General features: G+C 43.7%; 1 protein-coding gene across 1 annotated transcript in view; it reads right to left on the bottom strand.

The window, feature by feature from the left end:
• The window catches only part of dnaaf10 (dynein axonemal assembly factor 10), a 151,702-nt gene that overhangs the window by 87,562 nt on the left and 36,469 nt on the right, over positions 1-27,671 (bottom strand). The gene's annotated exons all lie outside the window — the stretch shown is intronic.

Genomic DNA, 27,671 nt, shown 5'->3' on the forward strand with positions numbered 1-27,671 from the left:
GGCCTTTTCAGTGCCAATGGTTGGCAGTGTAAAACCTGTGGGGAATGTCAATTGGGCAAGAAGGTTAGAGTGCAACACTCCAAAGTATAGCAAACTAGAAGAAAGGACTCGATACGGAGGTGGATTTAATGAAAGAAATCTTTGAGGTGTGCACTAGTGAGTAAGCACAGCGGTTTCTGCCTGAAATGAACAGAGCACTTAAGATGCAATAACCAGCATCTTTGAAATTTATGTTACTGCAAATAGATTATAGTTATCGCTTTTCAGACGATAAGTGACTGTGTTTTAAATGTGGATGTTTTACGTGGTGGAGACTGTATAATCCACTCTATCATGAACTCTACCTAATCCATTTTCTCTCCTGAATAAACATTATGCTGAATATTCTGGCTCACCTGCGACAACTCTGCCTTCTTTCCCATTGCACATCACAACACCCCAAATACAGGAAACTTTCTGGTATCCGGCACGGACGGGACCGAGCTGGTGCCGGTCTATCAACAATGCTGGAGAATCGAGCGCTAGTTAAAAGATACGGAGCTCAGCGCTCCGTCTAAAGCAACAAACCCTGTTGCTTAGCAACAGCTTCAAAACAATCAGCACAGCTTGCAAGCATCTCTGTAGCTTAGCAACAGCTTCAGTTAGACGCTTGCACAGCCAGAAATGAGTAAAAAAAAAGTAATTAAAAGTAAAAAAAGTTCTCTGAACCAACTCCTGAATTTTGCCGGTTAACCAACATTTCCGGTTATTTAGTGGCCGGTTAATCGAAAGTTTCCTGCAGTTGAACAGCCTGCCCAAACTCACTAGGCTCACAGGCAATCACTCGGAAGAGGTACTGATGGATCACCAGCACCTGTAGAACAGGTTGTTTACCAGGATCTCTTCCTGGCACAAGTTATCACCTTCAGGGAAGGGGTGAAAAGGGGACAAAACTAGGAAATGTATCCTTCTTGCATCTAAATTATCGGTTCCCCTCAACATTTTGAAAATATGAATGACGTCTGCCTTTAATATTTTCACCAATGAAAAAGCTTAATTCTTCACAACACAGCAAAGTCCCAGAACCTTCCTGGTTGCGGTTCTAGTCATCTCTCATCAACACAAGGTTCTTTTGAAGGCAAGATGACCAAAACAGGACATATTATTACAAAGACAGCCTTACAAAAGATCTGCTCAAGGTAGAATTTGTTTTGGCAATGAAGTACCCTGGAAATGCATTTCAGTACACTACCCTTAATATCAGCTTAATATTTACTGGATACTTTAAGCAAATAATCTAATTGCACCCAAATTCTTTCCTATCTTTGATCAGTATCTTAATAGTGTGCACATTTCCCCTGTACGTTTACTCGTATCTGTCATTCCTTAGTACAGATATGCTTGTCAAATGAAACAACATTTTCATAACCGTTCTAATTTCCACCATTCTCCAAAATCCATATTAGCACACCCCCCATCCCATCCCCAGAGGTCTTTACTCAATTCCCCAACCACCCACCATTTTGTACGCTGCAAGAAACTTATTTTCTAACTGCTGGGGGGGTCACCTGCTACTGCTATTAGCACAGGAACTGCAAGTAGGAAAAACATGTTAGGTGTTCATATATCAAACAGATGGAAGGATCCAACTAGGTACAGTGGTCTTCAGTGTACAGATTCTACAAAAACATACATTAGTGATCAACTTTGCACATCTCAATGATGTCAAATGAAAATTATTTGTCTGAATCTACTTAAAATTCTCTCACATTAGCCTGTTTAAACTCACTCGAAATTGTCATAGGTACCAAGAATGTGCATGAATCAATAAAACTTGATAAATTTTTGATGAAAGGCACAGCACTAGAATTTAGAATATATAATTCAGAATAACATTATTTCCACAACATGTATTTTCTACTCTAACCATTTATATAGTGTCTCATTATGTCTCAAAGTACTTCAATACCATTAGCTTTTTTTTTAGTGCAATGACTTGTCCAGACAAATATGGTGATCATTTTGCACACAGCAAGATCCCGCAAACAGCAAAAAGATAAGTGATCAGTTAATCGATTATTGATGATATTGTTTGAGGGTGGAATATCGACCAGAACACTTCCTTGCTCTTCTTCGTGCAGTGTCACGAGACATTTAGCATCCACCTGAAACTGCCCAATAGGCAAACAGGGCAATTACAGTCAGGCTTATTCCTACTGCTTCTTGTAAATCGCGGCTAGACAGCAGTTTCCATAAGAGGGTCTCATGAACTTAAAACTACGACCTTATTCTCTGCCATGATTGGGTTAGCATGGTTTAGGTCAAACAGAATCATAGTAAGTTATTTACTCGAAAATACACTAGACCACAGGCAGAGATTAAAGTCACTTGTACAGATTTATTTAGATGATGAAATGTAAAGAAAGAAATGTCGGGATACTAATTGTACAATAATTACTTATACTTTACTGGATTGTTTAAAATAAAGCCAATGACAATAACTCCTACAGCTCCTACATCAAGTTCTTTGAACTAATCTAACAAATATGGATGGTTAATTCTTCGCGTTTCTATTGCCCCCTGCACATATAGAAACAAGGCAAATAGAAAAACGAAGACCCGATAAGGTCCTTGGAATATAAGGGTGTCTTTCCTGGCATTGAAGCATATTTCTTGATGATATTACCCATCAGCAACAATGCTGCTTTACTTAGTGATGAGACCAATCCTAAATCGCACTTTACAATGGAGCACCAATTACTTAGCAAAAATGACATCTAGCAGTTAATTCACAATCAACGAAGCCCCATAGAAATTACATCTCTAACTGACAAGCTGAAAACACTCTTGCCTCAAAGTCTGACGGCCAAGGACTCAAGCCCAACTCGACAGAGCACATAGTCTAGGCTGCCTTTGGTACCATACTGAGGAAGTACTGGACTGTTGGAGGTGCTGTCTTTTGGATGAAACGTCAAGCAAGTGCCCTGTCTCACTGCTCAGGTGAGTTGGCCAACATTCTTCCTTCAAAAAATAGCACAAGTGAGATTAACTGGTTACTTATCTAACTACGGTGGCATAGTGGTTAGCACTGTTGCCTCACAGCGCCAGGGACCCGGGTTCGAATCCGGCCTCGGGTGACTGTCTGTGTGGAGTTTGCACATTCTCCCCGTGTTTGCGTGGGTTTTCTCCGGGTGCTCCGGTTTCTTCCCACAGTCCAAAGATGTGCGGGTTAGGTTGATTGGCTGTGATAAATTGACCCTTAGTGTTAGGGGGATTAAATACGTGGGGTTACGGGAATAGGGTGGGATATGTGTTGGTGTAGGGGTTACGGGGATTGGGTGGGATATGTGTCGGTGCAGGCTCGATGGGCCAAAATGGCCTCTATCTGCACTGTGGGGATTCTGTGATTCTGTTTGTGGGATCTTGCTATATGCAAATTGGTGGCTGCATTTGCCTACAACAGTGGCTACACTTAAAGTAATTCACTGGATGTGAAGTACTTTGGAATGTCCTGAGCATAGTAAAAGGTGCAACATAAAAGCAAGTTCTTAGTTCTTAATTATGAACACCTTTTAAACCAGGCCCCTCAGCCAAAGTATCTATTTGAAGTGATTTCTGGAAAACAAATAGACGTTTCACTTTGAAACTAGAGGGAGGTCTAAGAGAGGGAACTCCACCCTAATCTTATTTTTAAAGTCGTATTAAAAAGACAGAAGTTTGAATATTCATCACAGGCCTTGGTTCAACATCTCATCCGAAGAACAGCAATTCCAACAAGTAGCGTTCCCTCAGTATTACCCAAATTAGGTGCTCAAATCATAGAACTGTTCCCCCAGTAGCTAAACGTAATGTGTTCTAGTACCAAGCCATAGAATCACAAGGGTTCCATTTCAATGCATAGTCTATACTGAATTAGCTGACGTCATCCAGGACAGCAAAGGGCTGGAGGAAGGAGATGATCAGGGAAGGGTAGGGGAAGGGAAGTAGTACAACTGGCTTCAGTCACCTGGCTAGAGAAAGGGAGATCCAAGGTTCCCACTCCCCATTGTCATCCCATGACCTAATGGAAAATATGCATGGGCTCAGTGGCATAGGATAGTGTCAACATTCACGCCTGTAGAACTAAACATAAATCGGAGGTGAAAAAAATCAAATGGCAGAACTAAGGAAAAATACATTAAAGCCACTTGCCTTTGTAGCAAGGATTTGACCAAAAGATGATTAAAATAGGTCTAAAATGAATCATTCCATTAATAACTATAGAAATCTCACTCATTTGGGTTTATACATGATTTTTTCAGTCTCCAAAAGACAGCTTCATGTGTTTAAAATTAATCTCACTTTTTGATCACAAACTTTACTCCCAACATTTTCCGAATGTTGAAGCTCTATAATGTTTTGATATAAATGAACCATTGTTTGATTTCACTGCATCAAGTAAATATCTAACGGGCAAAACAAATCAGCATGCTGTATAAATCCTTGTTTCAGTAGGGATATAAACTTGACCTCATTTAGCTTCAGCCAATCCATGTATGTGTTGTAGAAATACAAAAAACTAGTAATATTGATATGTGCCAGCACTTTAAGGTCTGATGACAGATTATATTTAAAATAACCTCAAATACCAATATTCACCCTGCTGTGCATTTTCACCAGTTTGTGTTTTTAATTTCCATGTTCGTTTTTAATTTCCATGTTCTTATTTAATAAGAGGTTCAATCTGCATTAGAAATCATTCAAGAAAATACTATCCTAACTCTTTGGAAAAGATCAGTTGTACATCAGATCACATGCTGACTAAAACTAAAATGTATCTGGCAACCATGCCTCAAATTGCAGCCAGGTCACTAACAACCTCATTATACACAGAACAGTTTTCTTTTGTCATGAATGCCTTGCAGAAGTTGCACTACTGCTACCACCTGTCTGACAGTAGCTGAAGAGGAGAATCAATCGATAGGGGATCGCGTTACAGGCCTCCTGTTGTGGTTCATCATTTCATTCACAATCAATAGCCTAAGCAATTAGGGTAGAATATGGAGGAGGTGCAGACACAAATACTGAAGAGTTAATCAACAGCACTCCGAGCACAGTAAAAACACACTGCGGGAGTACACTAAAAGCATCTTCCGGGTTGAATGCATTATTCTGTATATACAAGCTTATAAATAAAACATTGAATCCCAGAACTGCCACATATGCTATTCTGTCAATGAAGTAAATTTTAATTGAGCATCACGTTGCCATTTTAAGCTACAAGTACGCAATATTGAGCCACATTTACAAACAGCTACAACAGAATAGTGCTCTAGGGTACAACTCATGCATATCAATTACAAGCAAATTACAAGTACAGCCAATTCAATGCTCAATAAAATTGATGTATTTACAATCTATTTACACCAATGATGCACCAAAACATAATGGCCCAAATCTGGCTGGAGGGGGGCATCTCGCAGCATATGCCATTAGTTAGACTTTTTTCAGCACCCTTCAGCTCGAAAAAAAATTCACCATAACTTTCTGGAAGTACGAGCTAATAGCGAGGGCAACAGGGCATCTGGGACCTTTGTGAATGCCGGGGCCAACAATCTATCTCCTTAATCAATGAGGTTTAAGGATTGAGAAACAGAGGAATGACAGAGCTGGAGGGTGAATTTAAGTTCAAATCAGACACAGAGAAATAATGAGGGGAAAAAAAGAATTTTTTTTTTTTTTTTTTAATTACATTTTAAAAGTCTCCAACAACAATGTACTACATGCAGAAATGAAATTGAACAGTTTAAATTGTTCCTTTTCTGGGCCAGACAGGTTTAATAATCATCGCGTTGTTACATAGTATTTACAGGACAGAAACAGGTCATTCGGCCCAACAGGTCTATGTCAGTGTTTATGCTCCACACGAGGCATCCACTTACTCTTATTTTCATCCTACCAAAATGCACCACCTCGCACTTCTATTGAAAACATTTGCCATTTACGAGGCCATTCTGCAAGTTGGTTAACTTATTTTGTCTTTCGTATTAAAAAGGTACTTACATTATTAAGCTCCAGCCCTAACTTTCTGCAGTGCGTTTAATGGGCAAATAACATGCAAATCCAGCAAGCTCTTAAAAATCACGAGGGAGGCTAAGGACAAGATTTTGCGCAGCAAATGCTGGAACAGTGTAATTCGACCAGCAAGTTCTGGAGATCCACAACTCAAGGTGTATCTCTTAATCCCCTGAATTGCTGGCCGATTTGTGCATTAATAACGGCGTGTCATTAACACACCATTATTTTTTTCAGCAAGATCTGGCCCATTAAGCTCCTTTAACAGCTAAATTCCTAATCTTGCATGTCCGAAATTGTTAAAATAACCCACACTACACAATTTTGCAGTACAAACCTCTTGCAATGTATTGTGGAGACTTTCTCACCCTCCATGCCCCGCCCCCACCATTCTCCTGCATCAAGTCTGTGCACGGGTACAATTTCACAGCCATTAGATGTCTCAACCTGTACCTCATACAAGTGGCTATCTGTCTCAGGAGAGGTTAGACGGTGAGTATCTGCATCCCAGCTAAATCGAATGCTGATCCAAACTTTATTCATCACCCTCACACAGGGGTCCCTGGCTGATTTCCCCCACTCCCAAACCAGGATTTCTCAGGCCTTACCACACCAGTTAAGGTCAGCTAACTCTGCAGACTCGGAACTGAAACTGGAACCTTCTTGCTCTGCACAATTCAACTGCTTACCATCTTAACCAGCTGAGACTTCAGCAGAACCTAATTTCGTCACATCTCACCCACAAGGAGCTTTCTAGGTCACAGAGCAGTGTAGAAATTCTAAGTCAAACCAAACAAAAAAAAGCAATGCTTACATAGCCTGGGCAGTCATAAATACTGTGGCAACAAGAGGTCAGAGGCTAGGTATTCTGCGGTGAGTGTCTCACCTCCTGACTCCCTAAAGCCTTTCCATCGACAAGGCACAAGTAAGGAGTGTGATGGAATACTCTCCACTTGCCTGGATGAGTGCAGCTCCAACAACAGTCAAGAAGCTCGACACCATCCAGGACAAAGCAGCCCACTTGATTGGCACCCCATCCACCACCTTAAACATTCACTCCCTCCACCACCGGTGTACCGTGGCTGCAGTGTGTACCGTCTACAAGATTTACAAGATGCACTGTAGCAACTCGCCAAGGCTTTTTTGGCAGCACTTCCCAAACCCACGACCTCTTCCACCTAGGACAAGGGCAGCAGGCGCATGGGACCACCACCACCTCCAAGTCTCTCACCATCCTGACTCAGAAGTATATCGCTGATCCTTCATCGTCGCTGGGTCAAAAGCCTAGAACTCCTTACCCAACAGCATTGTAGGAGTACTTTCACCACACAGACTGCAGCGATTCAAGGCAGCGGCTCACCACCACCTTCTCATGGGCAATTAGGGATGGACAATAAATGCTGGTCTTGCCAGCGACGCCCACATCCCATAAACAAATTTAAAAAGTCAAAACATCAAAATTGCATTATATTTCAGCTATGTAATGCATCACCATAGCCAATTTTACATTACCCAGACAAGAAAACAAGACACACTTTTACTTAGCCTCAACCTCCAGTGCCTCCTATTTTTAAATTAAACAGCGCTGTATCTGTCAAATAGTTGAGGATAAGGTCTAATCCTTCAAGTCAAATTTGATGCAGCCCATTAAGATGTGTAATTTTAATCAGGGTTAGGGATTAACTTCAACTTGAAATTCCCCTCAACAAAATCCATAGAAAATAATTGAGTTTATAAACCAGCAGCATAAATTCACTCTGGGGCTTAACAGTTTGCAGTAAACATAAGTATTTGCTCATATGGGAATTTTTAACAAGACAACAAACACATTATTTAATGCCTAGCAGCAAAAGCAACACTTCAGATCATAACTTCAAAAGCAATCAATTTAAACTGAAATGGATTCCCAGTCCGGAAAAGTGTACCAATATCTGCCAAACAGACATGCACCCACAGTAGTAAATAAAGGGAAAACTGAATTCTACTGAACTGAAGAAAATGTACTACAGTTGTGGCCATGTTACAACTAACCTAGATTTTATTTTTAAAATACATTTTCAGTGCGCTCAACAGTAGTGATCTCTCGCTTTGCCTTGGTTTTGACCACAGACTCAAATTAGCATTAATGAGCAGGGGAGGCTTTTCTAAATATAGAAAACCTGCACCTGTGTCTTAGTAATGGAGATAGATTACCAATCTCAATATAACACTATTCATCCAAGGTGGGGGTGGGATGGAGAAGAGGGGAGGAAGTTATGTGGCATCAAAACTTTAAAGTTGCCGTATTCTACCAATGGTGGCAAGTGTAGGAAGTGCTAGGAATGATACAATGCAGTGGATCTCCTGTGACACTGCTCATGGGGAGAGGGAAAAACCATTTGGTTGCAATTACCTCATGTGTTCCTGCTCTCTGTGGCTGTCTTTGTCTTCAGTTCATCTTCCACTTCTCTCTCTATATGGCGGTCACATATTTCTAACTGAATTTTTTTGTGGGATCGACAAAGATGTACAGGGTCATAGTTGGACATGGGGAACACATTGGTGAGAAATATGGGGAGAGAGAATGGTAGTCTGAAAGAAAGGGGTTGGAATGCAAGAGGGAGGGGGTGTGAACGGTCTGGGCTCATGGGAGTGAGAATACACAGCAAGGATAGTCTGGTCTTTGGGAGAAGTTGAGGTGAGCATACTGGGGATCTGTGACCATGGAGTCTGAGGTTTAAGAGGCTTTGGGATCTGGGGCTAGCAGCAGTGGGATCCAGAATAACAGATTTAAAAAAGTAATGCAATAAATGCAACTTGTCCACTTGGGTTTAGTTGTGCTTTGAAGTGTATTGTTTGAGTGAGGGAGACAGCTATTGGAAATGTAGAAAAAAATATTCCAGAGCAGAGGTGACCAGCTGCTGTCACAAAATATATCTTTTCTCACAACAGATAAGCACCCTCACACAATTCAAATTTTGCAGTGTAAATCCAGAGTTAGAGCTGGGCTGACTCAAACGAAGCAGAGTGAAACTTCCTGTCCCGCTTCCTGGGATTTTCATTCGTCTTCACTCCAGAGTCAGGTAGAGTCCACATTTACACCACAACTTTAGCACCGGTGAGAACCAAACAACTTTGCACTGACACTAGTGTAGTAGTATAAATGTACCCAGAGTTATGCACAGAGACAAAGAAGAAAGATGGAGGGAGACAAAGAACTAGAGTGGGAGACGACCACACCAAAATATCAGTGTATGATCTGAAAACATGGGGTTCTCTTCAGGGACATGGCGGCACAGCAAGCTTTGAATTCCTAAAAATATTTTACACCCATCAAGTTTTTAAATTTGAATCTAGCAGCCGTAGTCCTAAAAAGAAACTTAATTTGTACTCAAGATTTACAGAATTAAACATAGTTAATGCAAAAACTACAGAAGGTTTCATGTTAACATATTTTGTAACATCTTCGCTTTGTTGAATATTCCCCACAATTTTCCCGTCCGAGTAATAATTCCTCTTGTGCTATACTATTAAGGCCAACATCACACGTAAACATGAAAGCAGTGTGCTGTTCACTTCACTTGGTGTGCATTTAATTGACTTCCCACTTCAAATACACAAACTTTATGATTCAGATGCTGTGTAATAAGACTGTATACAGGCAATTTGAATGATACAAGTTCTAAATGACTAATACTGCACTGGAAAACAACAGCTTGATTACTGCCCCATTTATTGATTCTTTCAGGTTTGAAAAAAATGCGGATGTTTACACACAAGAAAATGAGTGCTCATTTCAGAAAAAAATGGTCCAAATAGTCTATTTGGTTTCTTTCACCTTGTATGTCAGCCATTTATACAAATAGTGCACTCAGTAAATTTGCACAATGTTCTCATACATAACAATTTTAACTCCTTTAAATCAAAAACTGAATGCAAAGACTATACTAGTCTTTCTTTGCCAAGTTACTAATCACATAGAATTACAGCACAGAAACAGGCCATTCGGTCCAACGGGTCTTATTTTCTTTGTATACACTGCATAAAAATGACAATTATATTTCCGACACTGAACAACCAGTTTTTAAAAATGATGGGTTGTGACTTTGGCAAGCCTTTACATTCAGGGCACATTAAAAAAATACCAATTCCTCTTCTTTCTCCTTACTAACATTGCTAATTGGCAGCGGCGGGAATCTCGGCGGTGAGGTATAAAAGGTGAGCCCGAGGCGCGGGTAGGACTCGGAGCAGCAGCGGCGGGAATCTCGGCGGCGGCGAGCCCGAGGCGCGGGTAAGCCTCAGAGCGGCAGCGGCGGCAAGGTATAAAAGGTGAGCCCGAGGCGCGGGTAGGCCTCAGAGCAGCAGGAATCTCAGCGGCGGCGGCGAGGTATAGAAGGTGAGCCCGAGGCGCGGGTAGGCCTCAGAGCGGCAGCGGTGGGAATCTCAGCGGCGGCGAGGTATAAAGGGTGAGCCCAAGGCGCGGGTGGGATTACCAATCTCAGAGGGAGAGAAGTAAAAAGTAATCGAAGTGTGATGTCACCAGAAAGCAGGTAAGTGATTGGTTGGTGAGTATTTCTTTTTTAAACTTTAACTCTGTGGTTTATACTTTCTAAGCTCTGTGGTGTAGCGGGGACTGTTTGTAAACCAGGGCCCTTAAATATATAATTTAACTGTAGTGAAATTGGTGGGATTGATTTGATTTAATTTAATTTATTTGCAATTAATTAAAGGGTTAAGTCATGGCAGGACAGCCCGGCCACATGGTATGCTCCTCCTGCGCTATGTGGGAACTCGGACACTTCCTCTGTCCCTGACAACCATGTGTGCAGGAAGTGTGTCCAGCTGCAGCTACTGACAGACCGCATTGCGGCGCTGGAGCTGCGATTGGATACATACTGGACCATTCGCGATGCTGAGGATGTTGTGAATAGCACGTTTAATCAGTTGGTCACACCGCAGGTAAAGGTGGCACAGGCAGAAGGGGAACGGGTGACCAACAGGCAGAGTAGTAGGCGCAGGCAGGTAGTGCAGGGTCCCCTGTGGCCATCCCCCTCTGAAACAGATATACCGCTTTGGATACTGATGGGGGGGATGGCTTACCAGGGGAAGGCAGCAGCAGCCAACTTCCTGGCACCAGGGGTGGTTCTGCTGCACAGGACGGGAGGAAAAAGGGGCGAGCTATAGCAATAGGGGATTCTATTGCAAGGGGAATAGATAGGCGTTTCTGCGCCCGCAAACGAAACTCCAAGATGGTGTTGCCTCCCTGGTGCAAGGGTCAAGGATGTCAGAGCGGCTGCAGAACATTTTGGAAGGGGAGGGTGAACAGCCAGTTGTCGTGGTGCATATAGGTACCAATGATATAGGTAAAAACCGGGATGAGGTCCTAAAAGCAGAATATAGGGAGTTAGGAGGTAAATGAAAAAATAGGACCTCAAAAAGGTAGTAATCTCAGGATTGCTACCAGTGCCACGTGCTAGTCAGAGTAGAAATAGAAAGATATTTCAGATGAATACATGGCTAGAGGAATGGTGCAAGGGGGAGGGATTCAAATTCCTGGGACATTGGAACCAGTTCTGGGAGAGGTGGGACCAGTACAAAACGGACAGTTTGCACCTGGGCAGGGCCGGGACCGATGTCCTAGGGGGAGTGTTTGCTAATGCTCTGGGGGAGGGTTTAAACTAAAATGGCAGGGGGTTGGGAACCTGAGCAGGGAGACAAAGGAAAGGGAAACCAGGATAAAAGCAAAAGACAGGAAGGAGAAAAACAAAAGTGGCAGGCAGAGAAATCAAGGGTTTAAATCAAACATGACCACAGTAAATAATAATTCTAAAAGATCTAAGAGCGTTAAAAAAAAAGCCTGAAGGCTTTGTATCTTAATGCGAGGAGCATTCGTAATAAGGTGGATGAATTAGCTGCGCAAATAGAGGTAAACGAATATGATATGATTGGGATTACGGAAACATGACTCCAGGGTGGCCAAGGCTGGGAACTCAACATCCAGGGGTATTCAATATTCAGGAAAGATAGGCAAAAAATAAAAGGAGGTGGGGTAGCATTGCTGGTTAAAGAGGGGATTAACACAATTGAAAGGAAGGATATTAGCTCTGATGATGTGGAATCTGTATGGGTAGAAATGAGAAATACCAAGGGGCAGAAAACGTTAGTGGGAGTGGTATATAGACCTCCAAACAGTAATGCGGAGGTCGGGGATGGCATTAAACGGGAAATTAGAGAAGCGTGCAGTAATGGCACAAGAGTTATCATGGGTGACTTTAATCTACATATAGATTGGGCTAACCAAATTAGTAACAATACTGTGGGAGGAGGAATTCCTGGAGTGTATATGGGATGGTTTCCTGGACCAATATGTCAAGGAACCAACTGGAGATCAGGCCATCTTAGACTGGGTATTATGTAATGAGAAAAGATTAATTAGCAATCTTGTTGTGCGAGGCCCCTTGGGTCAGAGCGATCATAATATGATCGAATTTTTCATTAAGATGGAGAGTGAAATAGTTGACTCAGAGACTAGGGTCCTGAATTTAAATAAAGGAGACTACGATGGTATGAGGTGCGAGCTGGGTAGGATTGATTGGGGAATGTCACTCAAAGGTTTGACGGTGGATGGGCAATGGCAAACATTCAAAGATCGCATGGATGAACTACAGAATTTGTTCATCTCAGTTTGGCATAAAAATAAAACAAAAAGGTGACTCAACCGTGGCTAACAAGGGAAATTAGGGATAGCATAAGATCCAAGGAGAGGACATATACATTGGCCAGAAAAAGCAGCAAACCTGAGGATTGGGAGCAGTTTAGGATTCAACAAAAGAGGACAAAGGGATTAATTAAGAGGGGGGAAATAGAGTACGAGAGTAAGCTTGCTGGGAACATAAAAACTGACTGTAAAAGCTTTTATAGATATGTGAATAGAAAAAGATTGGTGAAGTCAAGCGTAGGTCCCTTGCAGTCAGAATCAGGGGAATTTATAATGGGGAACAAAGAAATGGCTGACCAATTAAATACATACTTTGGTTCTGTCTTCACAAAGGAGGACACAAATAACCTCCCAGAGATGTCAGGGAACATAGGGTCTAATGAGAGGGAGGAAATGAAAGAAATCAGTATTTGCAGGGAAATGGTGTTAGCGAAATTGATGGGATTGAGGGCCGATAAATCCCCAGGTCCTGATAATCTACATCCTAGGGTACTTAAGGAAGTGGCCCTAGAAATAGTAGATGCATTGTTGGTCATCTTCCAAAATTTGATAGACTCTGGAACAGTACCCATGGATTGGCAGGTAGCTAATGTTACCCCACTATTCAAAAAAGGTGGTAGAGAGAAAACAGGGAATTACAGACCGGTAAGCCTGACATCGGTAGTGGGGAAACTGCTAGAGTCCATTATAAAGGATGTAATAGCAGAGCACTTGGAAAAAAGTGACCGGATCGGACAAAGTCAACATGGATTTACAAAACGTAAATCGTGCTTGACTAACCTACTGGAATTTGAGGATGTAACTGGTAAAATAGATAAGGGAGAACCAGTGGATGTGGTGTATTTGGACTTTCAAAAGGCTTTCAATAAGGTCCCGCATAAGAGATTAGCGTGTAAAATTAAGGCACATGGGATTGGGGGCAAGGTATTGACTTGGATAGAGAACTGGTTGGCAGACAGAAAGCAAAGAGTTGGAATAAACGGGTCATTTTCCGAGTGGCAGGCAGTGACTAGTGGGGTACCGCAGGGATCGGTCCTTGGACCCCAGTTATTCACAATATATATTAATGATGATCTGGACGAGGGAACTAGATGTAATATCTCCAAGTTTGCAGACGACACAAAGCTGGGTGGGCGTGTGTGCTGTGAGGAGGATGCCGAGAAACTCCAGTATGATTTGGACAGGTTGGGTGATTGGGCAGAAGCATGGCAGATGCAATATAACGTGGATAAATGCGAGGTTATCCACTTTGGTGTCAAAAACAGGAAGGCAGATTATCTGAATGGCAATAGATTGGGAGAAGGGGAAGTGCAACGAGACCTGGGCATCCTTGTGCAGCAGTCGCTGAAAGTAAGCATGCAGGTGCAGCAGGCGGTTAAGGAGGCAAATGGTATGTTGGCCTTCGTAGCGAGAGGGTTTGAGTACAGGAACAAGGATGTCTTGCTGCAGTTGTACAGGGCCTTGGTGAGACCACATCTCGAGTATTGTGTGCAGTTTTGGTTGCCTTATCTGAGGAAGGATGTTCTTGCCATGGTAGTGGTGCAGCGAAGATTCACCAGGCTGATACCTGGGATGGCAGGAATGACGTATGAGGAGAAATTGGGTCGATTGGGCTTGTACTCGCTGGAGTTTAGAAGAATGAGGGGGGATCTCATTGAAATTATAAAATTCTAACAGGACTAGACAGACCAGATGCTGGAAGGATGTTCCCGATGGTTGGGGAGTCCAGAACCAGGGGTCACAGTCTAAGGGCTAAGCTATTTAGGACAGATATGAGGAGGAATTTCTTCACCCAGAGTGGTGAACCTGTGGAATTCTCTACCAATGGCGGCAGTCGAGGCCAATTCATTAAATATATTCAAGAAGGAGTTGGATATATTTCTTAAGGCTAAAGGGATCAAGGGATATGGAGAGAAGGCAGGGACAGGGTACTGAATTTGGATGATCAGCCATGATCTCATTGAATGGCGGAGCAGGCTCGAGGGGCCGAATGGCCTACTCCTGCTCCTATCTTCTATGTTTCTATGTTCAATTTATACACTATAATCAACTGCTCTAGGTGAATGACAATTCTGCCTTGTGTGCTCAAAACAGAATGACGCAGATTTACTTTGGACTATTCTGATTCTTAAAAAAAAAAATCAATAGGATCACCAAGGTAGAATTTCCGCTTCTGCAACGTGGAGTTGACCACTTCTCCATTCTGATATCAATGTAGTAGATTTTCAACCAGAAGCCAAACAAGTTAGACAACTATTTTCCTCCAGTCTGTGGGATTAGTTTATTTGGGTCAAGGGACACACCAATAAGAGATTCGGCTCATTAATGATATACCTATCAATTCATCCAATGAAAAGCGACGAGTTAAGACAGTAACTATAGGTTTTTATTGGCTAAATAACAGAGCCCACCCTCGTGGGTGATCGGATCCAACAAGGAGGAATACCAGCCAGTCGACCACCTTTATACCTGGGCAAGTAGGTGGAGCCATGGGCGGAGTCAGCAGTGGTCAGCCCAGGTATAACAGCGTGACAAGAGGCGACCTCGTGTAGTGATACAACAGTGTAAACAGTGATAACCATAGTGTAACGATAGTGAACGATAAAAGTGGTTTACCACATTCACCCCTTGTTTAGATTTGAGTCCAGCGGGGTGAAGTGTACTACCAGTTCGGGTATGTCAGTCTGTCCGGAGGCCTCGTAAGCCTTTCCGATCGTCGCAGCAGCGGCGGCGGTGATGCAGTATCCGATGTTAATGCTGGTGTCTGCGTGGTCGGCGAAGGCTCGTGGGGTTCCGGCATGCCGTCTACCTGGGCTGGATTTGGGGGGGGTGGGGGGGGGGGGGGGTAACGGTGGTGTCTCAGGGATGCCCGAGGGTGCGAGGTCTCGTAAGGAGACTGTGTCCTCCCGCCCGTCTGGGTATGCCACATAGGCGTACTGGGGGTTGGCGTGCAGGAGGTCCACCCTCTCGACCAGGGGGTCCGTTTTATGGGCCCTCGCGTGCTTTCGCAGCAAGACGGGCCCCGGAGAGGTCAGCCAAGTTGGTAGCGTGGTTCCCGTAGTCGACTTCCTGGGGAAAACAAACATTCGTTCATGGGGGGTGGCGTTAATGGCAGTGGAAAGCAGTGACCGGATGGAATGCAGCGCTGCCGGGAAGACTTCCTGCCAGCGAGAGCTTGGGAGGCCCTTAGACTTTAAGGCTAAGAGAACGGCCTTCCAGACAGTCGCGTTCTCTCTTTCCACCTGGCCGTTCCCTCGGGGGTTGTAGCTGGTGGTCCTGCTTGCAGCAATACCTCTCGCTAGTAGGAACTGGCGAAGTTCCTCGCTCATGAAGGAGGAGCCCCGGTCGCTATGTATATAGTTCGGGAACCCGAACACGGCAAAGAGGTCGTTCAGGCATTTGATGACCGTGGTACTGGTCACGTCTGGGCAGGGGAAGGCAAAGGGGAAACGGGAGTACTCGTCAATGATGTTGAGGAAGTACACATTACGGTCAGAGGACGGGAGGGGCCCCTTAAAATCGATGCTCAAGCGCTCGAAGGGGCGGGTGGCCTTGATCAGGCTTGCTCTGTCCGGCCTAAAGAAATGCAGTTTGCATTCGGCACAGATTTGGCAGTTCCTGGTCATGGTCCTGACCTCCTCGATGGAGTAGGGCAGGTTGCGGGCCTTAATGAAGTGGTAAAGTCTGGTGACTCCGGGGTGGCAGAGGTCGTTGTGGAGGGTCTGCAGTCTATCAATTTGCACGTTGGCGCATGTACTTCGTGATAGAGCATCTGGGGGTTCATTCAGTTTACCAGGCCGGTACAAGATATCATAATCATAGGTGGAGGGCTCGATTCTCCACCTCAAGATCTTGTCGTTCTTGATTTTGCCCCTCAGCTTGTTATTAAACATAAAAGCGACCGAACGCTGGTCGGTGAGGAGGGTAAATCGTTTGCCTGCCAGGTAATGCCTCCAGCGTCGTACAGCCTCCACGATCGCCTGGGCCTCCTTCTCGACCGAGTGTCGGATCTCAGGGTCCTGGAGGGTCCTTGAGAAGGCGGCCACCGGTCTCCCCTCCTGGTTAAGGGTTGCGGCTAGGGCGAAGTCGGATGCATCGCTCTCCACTTGGAAAGGGATAGACTCATCCACCGCGTGCATTGTGGCCTTAGCAATGTCTCCCTTAATGAGGGAGAAGGCTGCGCACGCTTCTGCCGTCAGGGGGAAGGAGGCGGACTTCATGAGGGGTCTGGCTTTGTCCGCATAATTTGGCACCCATTGGGCATAGTAGGCGAAGAGCCCCAGGGTCCTCTTCAGCGCCTTTGGACAGTGGGGGAGGGGAAGCTCCATGAGGGGGCGCATTCTTTCGGGGTCGGGGCCGATGACTCTGTTCTCTACTACGCAGCCGAGGATGGCAAGGTGTTAAACACACATTTCTCCTTATTGTAGGTGAGGTTCAGCCGTTGGGCCGTACGGAGGAATCTCTCCAGATTATCATGGTCCTGCCGGTCGCGGCCGCAGATGGTGACGTTATCTAGATAGGGGAACGTGGCTTGCAGCCCTTTCTGGTCAACCATCCGGTCCATCTCCCTTTGGAAGACCGAAACCCCGTTGGTGACGCCGAAGGGAACCCTAAGGAAGTGGTAGAGGCGGCCATTCGCCTCGAAGGCGGTATACTGGCGGTCCTCAGGGCGGATAGGGAGTTGGCGGTAGGCCGACTTAAGGTCGATGGTAGAGAATATTCGGTACTGTGCAATCTGATTGACCATATCAGATATGCGGGGAAGGGGGTATGCGTCCAGCTGGGTGTACCGGTTTATGGTTTGGCTGTAGTCGATGACTAGGTGGTTTTTAATCGCCAGTCTTAACGACTACGACCTGGGCACGCCAGGGGCTGTTGCTCCTCTCGATGATGCCCTCTTTCAGGAGACGCTGCACCTCAGAGCTAATAAAAGCTCTGTCCCCGGCGCTGTACCGCCTGCTCTTGGTAGCGACGGGTTTACAGTCGCGGGGGAGGTTGGCGAACAGGGAGGGGGGCGGAACCCTGAGGGTGGATAGGCCGCAGGTGGTACGCGGTGGGCGGTTTGAAGGCTGTTGGTTGTCGACTGTGAGTGGGGGGAGGGGTCCACCGTATGCCAAAGTGACACTTTGAAGGTGGGATTGGAAATCCAGCCCTAGTAGGACGGCAGCGCAGAGTTGGGGCAGGACGAGGAGTTTAAAATTTTTATACTCCGTGCCCCTAACCGACAGGGTCACAACACAGTATCCGCTGATGTCTGTTGAATGGGACCTCGACGCCATCGAGATCCGGTTGCGCGTTGGCTGGACAGTGAGGGAGTAGTGGCTCACCGTGTCTGGATGGATGAAACTCTCCGTGCTTCCGCTGTCGAACAGGCAGGTCGTGGCCGTTTACTTTGATGTCCATCATGGGCTTGGACAGGTGATGTGGGCAAGCTTGGACCAGTGTGACGGAGGCTAGTGTATGGCTGAGCGAGCTGCTGTAGTCTGCGGGTGAGGCTGTCGGGTCTGGAGACAAGGTGGCGGTCGAATGTGGTGAACAAAATGGCGGTGCCCACGACGTTGCATAAAATGGCGGAGAAGATGGCCGCCCCCACAACTCACATGAGGCACTGCCGGTGTCGGTGGCCTTGATCAAAGATGGCCGCCCCCACGACTCTCACGAGGGGATACTGGCATCTGTGGCCTTGATGAAAGATGGCCGCCCCCACAACTCGCGTGAGGCACTGCTGGCGTCTGTGGCTTTCCCCCTGCAGGCCTTCGCGAAGTGGCCTTTCTTGTGGCAGTCGGAGCAGGTCGCGTTTCTTGCAGGGCAGCGCGCCCTCGGGTGTTTCGCCTGGCCACAGAAAAAGCAGCCGGCGGCCCGATCGCGGGGCTCCGATGTCGCAGCCGGTACCAGGGGTGGTGGTCCCGATCGGGTCCGGGACGCCGACGCTGAGGTAGGTCCCAGAGGCGGCGGTGCGAGGGGTATTGCGGTCGGGGTCGGGCCCGAGTCCCAGGGTCGCGCAGCACAGTACCTGGAATACGCCTCGAGGTCCCCTTCCAGAGAGCAAGCGAGGGCTGCAGCTGTGTTCAGGTCGAGGTCCTTTGATTCGAGCAGTCTTTGCCATGAGTAGTCGGACCGAAGGCCTTTCACGAAGGCATCGCGGATATTCTCCAGTATTTTCTGCAGCCGTTACAGCTTTAAAGTCACAGTCCCTGTCGAGTGTTTGTAGCGCCCGTAAAAATTCATCTACAGACTCTCCTGGCTGTTGCGGGCGGGATCTTAGGAGATGTCTGGCATACATAGAATTTACCGGGCTCCGGTACTGCTCTTTCAGCAGGTTGAGGACGGCCTCGTATGTAGTAAGGTCCTGGATGAGTGCAAATACTTTAGGGCTCACTTGGGCGGTCAGAACTCTTAGTTTGGATCTCTGAGGCACGCCGGATTCTCCCAGGTAGGATTCGAAACAGCTCAGCCAGTGTTTGAAGTCGAGGGCTGAGTTTGCTGCCTGTGGGTTTAGATCCAGGTACGGCGGTCGGAGGGCTCGCAGCCAGGCCGGCTGCTGTGGCTGTTGTAGCTGGGCGTCTGACTGGTCGTTTGGCTGCTCCGTTAAAGACATTTCAAAATTTAGCCAATAAAATTGATATACCTATCAATTCATCCAATGAAAAGCGACGAGTTAAGACAGTAACTATAGGTTTTTATTGGCTAAATAACAGAGCCCACCCTCGTGGGTGATCGGATCCAACAAGGAGGAATACCAGCCAGTCGACCACCTTTATACCTGGGCAAGTAGGTGGAGCCATGGGCGGAGTCAGCAGTGGTCAGCCCAGGTATAACAGCATGACAAGAGGCGACCTCGTGTAGTGATACAACAGTGTAAACAGTGATAACCATAGTGTAACGATATAACAGTGATAACCATAGTGTAACGATAGTGAACGATAAAAGTGATTTACCACAATTAATATGGCACTTTTTTTTTTTTTTAAATGGGAAACTTGAATACTCTCCAAAATATCCACAAATGTGTAATTCAAAATGTTTTATCATTTGAGTCACAACAAAGCACCAAACATGGCTATTGATAGTGAAATGTTAAACAGCTGAAATCAATTTTAACTGGATAACGTGTCCTGTTCGTACAATGCTGCACTACACTGATCATTTAGTATTGACAGTACCCAGTTAACACAATGTAGTATTCTCATCTTCAAATTCTCACAAAAATATGGTCTATTCATTGTAAAATTTTAGGTAAGTGCTTATTGTCTTCACAAGTTAAGACTTGTACCACAAGAGTAAAAAGATACAAGCATTTCCACAGCACAAGTTGTTGACAAACATCTACCAAGTAATCAAATCCAATTTGCAAGACTTACTTTGTGGTGTGATAAATTATAGTAAACCCTGGATTGTTCTACACTTAAACGTGGACACATAGGTTTTTTGCATCACAAAAGGCACTTTTACATGTAACCATTCTGAAATTCACAGGAAAATGATCTGTGCATCAACTCCCCAGATGTACGTTACTAAAATCAGCTCCCTTATCCAGACAGCAAAATTGTGGACCCACATTTTTGCAAGCACATAGCTATACTCACCCACCAGTTCTATTTTACTAGGAGAGCTGGATACACTAACAGTAAAATTTCCATTTTAAAAAGTTCCCAGGCTATTGAATAGTCTTTGCACTAGACTGTGGTTATACTCAACTGGAGAATGCCCAAGCAGTTTGAGACTACCTCCTTCAATCAGATTGCTGACCTGACTCCCAAGTTACACTGCTGTTTTTATGTTGATACATGTTCAAAACTGCTTTGCATCAACACAAAAGCAGTAGCATAACAAAACATTACATAGAAACGACACAAAATTTTATTACCAGGACTGACAACCTAATTTTTACAATGATTGCTACTGACTTTGGCAGCCTTTTGCATTCAAGTCGTATTAAAATACAATTTTTTCTTTCCCATACTAATTAAGCCACTTTATTCACTAATAATCAACAGGTGATTGAAAATTCAGCCTCATATGCTCAAAACAGTCCAGTGGAAATTTACTTCTGATTACGCCCATTATTTTTTTTAATAATCAATAGGACTGCAAAGGTGGCATTGTCTCTTCTGCAATGAGGAGTTAACCACCTCCATTTCCTTCCAATGTCAATATAGTTAAAAGTATGAACATATACACTTCACCTAACTGCATGTGCATTTGTTTCTCAAAATAACAGAGCACATTTTTCCAACCTACACCTGTCTCCAACGTCCTCCAGCCATACAACCCTCCGAGATCTCTGCGTTCCTCCAATTCTGGTCTCTTGCGCATCCTCGATTGCCATCGCTCCACCACTGGCAGCAGTGCCTTCAGCTACCTAGACCCTAAGCTCTGGAATTTCCTCCCTAAACCTCTCCACCTTTAATACACTCCTCAAAACCTACCTCTTTGATGAAACTGTTGGTCACCTAATACCTATATGTGGTTCAGTATCAAATTTTGTTTGATATCGCTTTTGTGAGGCACCTTGGGATGTTTTACTATGTTACAGGTGCTATATAAATGCAAATTATTGTTGTTACACCAAGCAATCCTGTCCAGGTTTAAACTGGCAAGCTCCCTCAACAGGGGATTTATACTTTAAAAAACATCTAAACTAACTTTTTTCAAAACGCATCCTATTTTCAACAAGTGACCATGTAAATGCCTTGGACTCTTTACAAAGTGAACCATGGTGTTTATATTTTGATGGTCCACAATGGCTTGAAGGTGTTCCACAAGGATCAGTGCTGGGACCACTGTTTACAATTTATATCAACGATTTGACTTTGGAATCAAAAACACAATTTCTAAATTTGCGGATGGCATCAAATTTTTTTTGGGGGGGGGGGTGGAGAAGTGAGAGTCAATACTGAGGAGGACTGCAACAAATTACAGGAGGACATTAATAAACTAGCAGAATGGGCATATAATTGTCAAATTAATTTCAACACAGATAATGTGAGGTATTACATTTTGGTAGGAAGAATAGGGAGGTCACTTATTACTTGGAGGGTGCGAGTCTTGGTGGGGTACAGGAGCAAAGGGATCCCGGAATACAAATACATAAATCACCAAAAGGAGCGACACAGGTTAACAAGGCCATAAAAAAAGCAAACCAAGCACTAGGGTTTACTTCGAGAGGGATAGAATTTAAAAGTAGTGAAGTTATGCTAAACCTGTATCGAACCTTGGTTAGATCACACTTGGTACAATTCTGGTCGCCATATTATAAAAAGGATATAGAGGCATTGGAGACAGGGCAGAGAAGATTTACAAGGATGCTACCAGAAATGCAAGGGTATACATATCAGGAAAGGATGAACAGGCAGGGTCTCTTTTCTCTTGAAAAAGAGAAGGCTGCAGGGTGACCTAATAGAGGTCTTTAAAATTATGAAAGGTTTTGAGAGAGACAGAGAGTTTCCACTTGTGAGGTAGAGCATAACTAGAGACCATCAATATAAGATAGGCACCAAGTAATCCAATAGGGAATTCAGAAGAAACTTCTTTACCCAGAGTGGTGAGAATGTGGAACTCGCTACCACAGGGAGTAGTTGAGACAAAAGTATAGATTCATTTAAGCATGAGGGAGAAGAGAATAGAGGGCTATGCTGCGAGTTAGATAAGGAAAGATGGGAAGAGGCTCAAGTGGCGCATAAACGTCGGCATGGACAGGTTGGGCCGAATGGCCTGTTTCTGTCTAATCCTATGTAAATTATGATATACTGGATCACAGTGCCAGCTGCTCACGAATATACTACCTACTCGTAACAAAATGTATTCACTACATTTCAGATAAAGGCTTTGAATTTGTTCACTAATGCTGCAATCAGATCTTTTGAGGAAACAGCCTGCGTGACGGGAATTAAAAGTGTTTCATTACTTCTGGATAAAGGGATAACTCAGGGAAGGTTATTGCTACTGCGAAAGCGATTACAAGCGATTTAGTTGGTGTCTTAAATTTGAGTCCAGATTGTTTGCAAAATTTACATTCCTCAAGGCTGGACTACATGTATTTCGGCAGTGTTCCACCAACCTATTCACTTGCATTGTTGGCACAAAGCATTAGAGCAAGCTCATCACCAGTGGAACTACTGCTAATTTTACAAACTGCTTTGAGTGAACCTGAATCACCTGCGCTTGATGTCTGTATTGAAGCCAATAAAAACTTTTTAAAATTACCACTGGGATATTTAATAGGAAGGGGAGGGAGTATGTTTAATATGGATTTGGAAATCAACTTTGATGATAAAAAGATGTGGGTAAGCCACTGTTGCATGAGCTACATTTCAAGTAGGCCCAACCAAACAAGAATGGACATGAGTTGTAACATTTTCCTGTTTTACCAATGTACAATTACTGAATCCTGAATCAAAAGTTGTGTCTGTAAGTAACATTGGTATCTTAATTCTCTTTGTTGGATATCTTAATTTTCTTTGTTGGTGAGATATGCACTGTTTTTCTGCTTTCTAATTGGTTATTTTCTACTTTCATTCTCAATTATATAACACAAAAACTATTTTCCCCATCAAAAAAAATGTCCTCCCTACTCATACTCCAGTAATAAATGAGTTGCAACCATTAAGACAATTCCTCACCAACCCCACCAATAAAAAAATAAAATTAATTCAGCAATTTTCAACTTCCCCCAATCAGACCAATTTTACCCAGCATACCACTACATATATTCTCCTCGCAACCTCTTAGCTATCCTGACTTCTATTTCTCACGGTTTAGAATTGCCCACCAAACTGAAGCTCAACATTAAGAAAAACATGCACAGAACTTGTAATCCTCACTTTCTGACCCTCTGGTTGAACCTCCCTCCCATATGCAGGACCCAAACCTCTGCAACATTCTTCTCTTCAGATGTGATTGCTTTAGAGAGGGTGCAGAGAAGATTCACCAGGATGTTACCTGGGATGGAGCGCCTCAGCTATGAAGAAAGAGTAAACAGGCTGGGGTTGTTTTCATTGGAGCAAAGAAGGCTGAGGGGGGACCTGATTGAGGTGTACAAAATGATGAGGGGCATAGATAGGGTAAAGAGGAACTTTTCCCCTTAGTAGGGGGGTCAATAACAAGGGGGCATAGATTCAAGGTAAGTGGCAGGAGATTTAGAGGGGATTTGAGGAGGAACTTTTTCACCCAGAGGGTGGTTGGAATCTGGAACTCTCTGCCTGAAAGGGTGGTAGAGGCAGGAACCCTCACAACATTCAAGAAGCATTTGGATGAGCACTTGAAATGCCATTGCATACAAGGCTATGGACCAAATGCTGGAAAATGGGATTAGACTGGACAGGGATTGATGGACAGCGCAGACACGATGGGCCGAAGGGCCTCTTTCTGTGCTGTAAAACTCTATGACTCGCCCAGTATTTCACTCCTCCTCCCCCACCAATGCAGGGGCCAAAGTTGTGCGTTGAAAGCAGAGTACGGTGACAATTCCCATTTACAAGGGGTTCAAATCCCAACGGAGTCTGCCCTTGGGTCGAGATCCCATTCATTCCTTAAGAGAAGACACTGACAGCAGTTTGGGGGGGGGGGGGGGGGGGGGGGGATGAAAGAGGATCCAACTGAGCTGCAGCGCAGCCTGGCCTACACCTGACCTTTATGGAGTCGGAGACATATTGAGCAGTATCCAAACTAGAAGCTAAATACTGCACCAACTGGTCAGTTGTAAAACTATTCTAGGCAACCCTGCCCATGCAGCTCCTCACTGCATTCACTACCACAGATTATAGTGCATATGTTAAAAACAGAGCAGTAACTGCAGCTAAAACTAACTTGTTCATTTGTGCTACAAATTAAATGAGTTAATATTTAAGTTACCTCTAATTGCAATGATTATTCATGTAACTAAAAATTACATTCTTAAATTTATTATACAATTTAAAATATATCCCCTAAATTAAATACTCATTAGATACATTACAAACATACGTGGAGCACAAATGGCATCTAAAGTGGCAAATTCTAATCTTTGTGCAGATTAAATATTTAACATTTAAATCTAATACTTATATAGAATTATAGGATGATACAGAAAGGAGGCCATTCGGTTCCCATCGTGCCTGTGCCGAATGAGCTATCCAATTAGTCCCACTCCCCTGCTCTTTCCCCATAACTCAGCAAATCTTTCCTTTTCAAGTATTTATCCAATTCTCTTTTTAAAGTTATTATTGAATTTGCTTCCACTACCCTTTCAGGCAGTGCATTCTAGATCATAACTCTCTGCATAAAATATGGCATGCATTGTAATTACACATGCAGCAGTAATTGCAGCTAAAGTAGAAAATCTAAGTGTTCTACATTTTATTGTATTGCATAGCTTAATCTCTAAATTAAAAAAAAGGTATCTGTAGTGATCCTCTTTTGATCTCTGCAGGCCCACTCCAGAGCTTCACTGGCTCTGCTCCCTCCCAGACCTACCAAAAAGAGACATGTATACAGACAAGAGATATGTGATAGCAAGTGAAAAATCAATAGAAAGATGGGTAGATAGGAAAATAGGTCATCAGGAGACAAGCAAAGACAGTTAAATATGGGAGAAGAACTAGTGTTAGCAGAAAATTGTGTTCTTACCAACAGATATGGATAGATTTTTGTTGAGCAAGGGTATTAAGGGATATGGAACCAAGGCAGGTAAATGGAGTTAAGCTACAGGTCAGCCATGATCTAACTGAATGGCAGAACAGGCTGAATAGCCTACTCCTGTTCTTACTTGATGCAAAGTGATGGCTTTACATTAGAGGCCAACGTCATTCCAATAATAACTCATTATCTGATGCACTGAACAATGCATAAAGATTTTAATGGGTCTTCACAGATTAATATTGCTACAGAATAACCCCAACTATACATTTTATAAAATTGCCACCTAGAAAACTAGTCAAGAGAAAATAGAAACTCCCTTGAACTCAACTGGAGAATATAAATGAAGTCGGCTCCAACTTACTACAGTACCATCAATCCAACTGTCCATTAAGAATGAATTACTACAACCTGTAGCAACTAAAACTGAATCTATATTGAACTATCAACAAACTTCATTTTAAGAATGTAGTTTTCACGACAAAGTATAGCGAAATATTCAGCTAACCATTACAGTGGATAGATTCATTAACATACCAGAAATAAACCACCCATGTAATTTGCCAAGAGTTAAGCGAAACTATGGGATTGTTTACATAATATTTAGTAACCATGGTTTTAAATCTTGTTCCTCTGTTGGCAAATGAGACAAGTGCAGCTCTTCAGACTCAACAAATTTCAAAACCAAATTAGTATAGGTCAGAAACGCAGAATTTTGTTTTTGCATGCAAAAAAACAAAAATTTGTAGCTGCAGAATTTAAAGCATGTTCCGATATAAATGTTATAATATAAGCGTCTCTGCATTTGAAAAAAAATAGTTTGGGGTCGAATTTCTTTGTCTGATATACCTCTGCAAGGTCCCTTTCAGAAGGCTGAGGCTAAAGACCCCTAAATTAGGTAATTCCTCATACCTCTTCCTTCCAATATTTGTAATCATGCTTGCAGGGCTGTCCAAACTACAGCCCAACAGTCAATCCAGTATACAAACTCTCAGTTCTACTTGCAATTATATTTATGACTCACTGGTTTCTGATAGTTAAATTTCATGGGCCTAGAGGTTTAGAAAGCGTTGTTCTTGGTGCTACTGCCTCATTGGATAAATCCTAAATCAGAATACTGTTAGCATTCACAGCTTGCGATATTATGCAAGCTAATGGGAATACTGACAAACTTTGCATGTGGCACGTAGGTTCCATGATATGCACCCAAGAGGCCCATGAAGACAAAAAGCTTGAAAACTCCTACTCTTCGACCTGAATAGCTCCCTCCTGTAATAATAACCAGACGGTACAAGTATGCCAAGTACACCCTGACAAAGGCATTATTCTGATTCAGCACAACTTCTGCTGATTTAAATTAAACTGTTTTGTAATATAACCCAGTATTCCATTTGTTTGTTTACTGACAATTCGGGGCCTTCTTTCTGATCCAAGTAGGTATCTGATACACACGGAACTTATGGAAATCCATCCTTGCTTAAAAAAAAATCACCAAGCTATGCTGCTGATAAATCCACACAAATAGTTTGTCTAATATGGAGTGTACAGTGCACAGTCTTTCTCCTCCCCACTCTCCCAGGGGGCACCCCACTTAACCAAGTTGAGAGAGTTTAGCCATAATTGGGTAACTGCCAAGGCTTAGAGGCAAATTGTGCAGAATATTGCTGGAATTTAAATCAGCTACAACAACGCAGCTTACCAGTACCAGAGCAATGGTAAGCTTCACACTGCTTATTCACTGCTGGCTCCACCAGTTGAAGGTGCCAAGCTTCAGTAATAACACCTCCCCTCCCTGCAACCCAATTATAGTAGGTACCAAACCCTGGACATATATGAGCTTCAGTACTCATTCCCAGCCTCCAGGTAACGCATTCCAGCTGCTGTCAAACTGAAGTCTCAGTTTCCTCATATGTAGAATGGACATTCACTTTCAATATATTGTAAAGAGCTACACAGGAAAGGTTGCAATGTGCCAGCCACTTCAATGTTCTGGATGTCCAAATCTAATGCCACATACCAAGCTTGTTCATCACCAACTGTTTAATCCAGGTCCTCGTACAAGGGCTTGTGGTGAGGCTAGCTCAACCTCCAGGATATTCAGTGAAAGGTCAGTGCAGACTCTCCCTCCCATAATTTGTCCGTTGTCACAAATTCACCTCCCATTCGGTCCCGTGTCATCACTTGGACAGGGATCAGACTTGTATGGGTAGAGGAAATGACCTATGTTTGAGGTAAGGATTGGGAGTATTCAGCCAGACTACAGCAAAGTGTTTTTGTGTGTTATAGTGTGGGATACTTCCCCAATTCCCTCACAAATATTCCCATT

The sequence above is a fragment of the Somniosus microcephalus genome, chromosome 3 (genome assembly GCF_052327205.1).
Source record: "Somniosus microcephalus isolate GS21.2 chromosome 3, FLI_Smic_1.0, whole genome shotgun sequence".
NCBI lineage: Eukaryota > Metazoa > Chordata > Chondrichthyes > Squaliformes > Somniosidae > Somniosus > Somniosus microcephalus.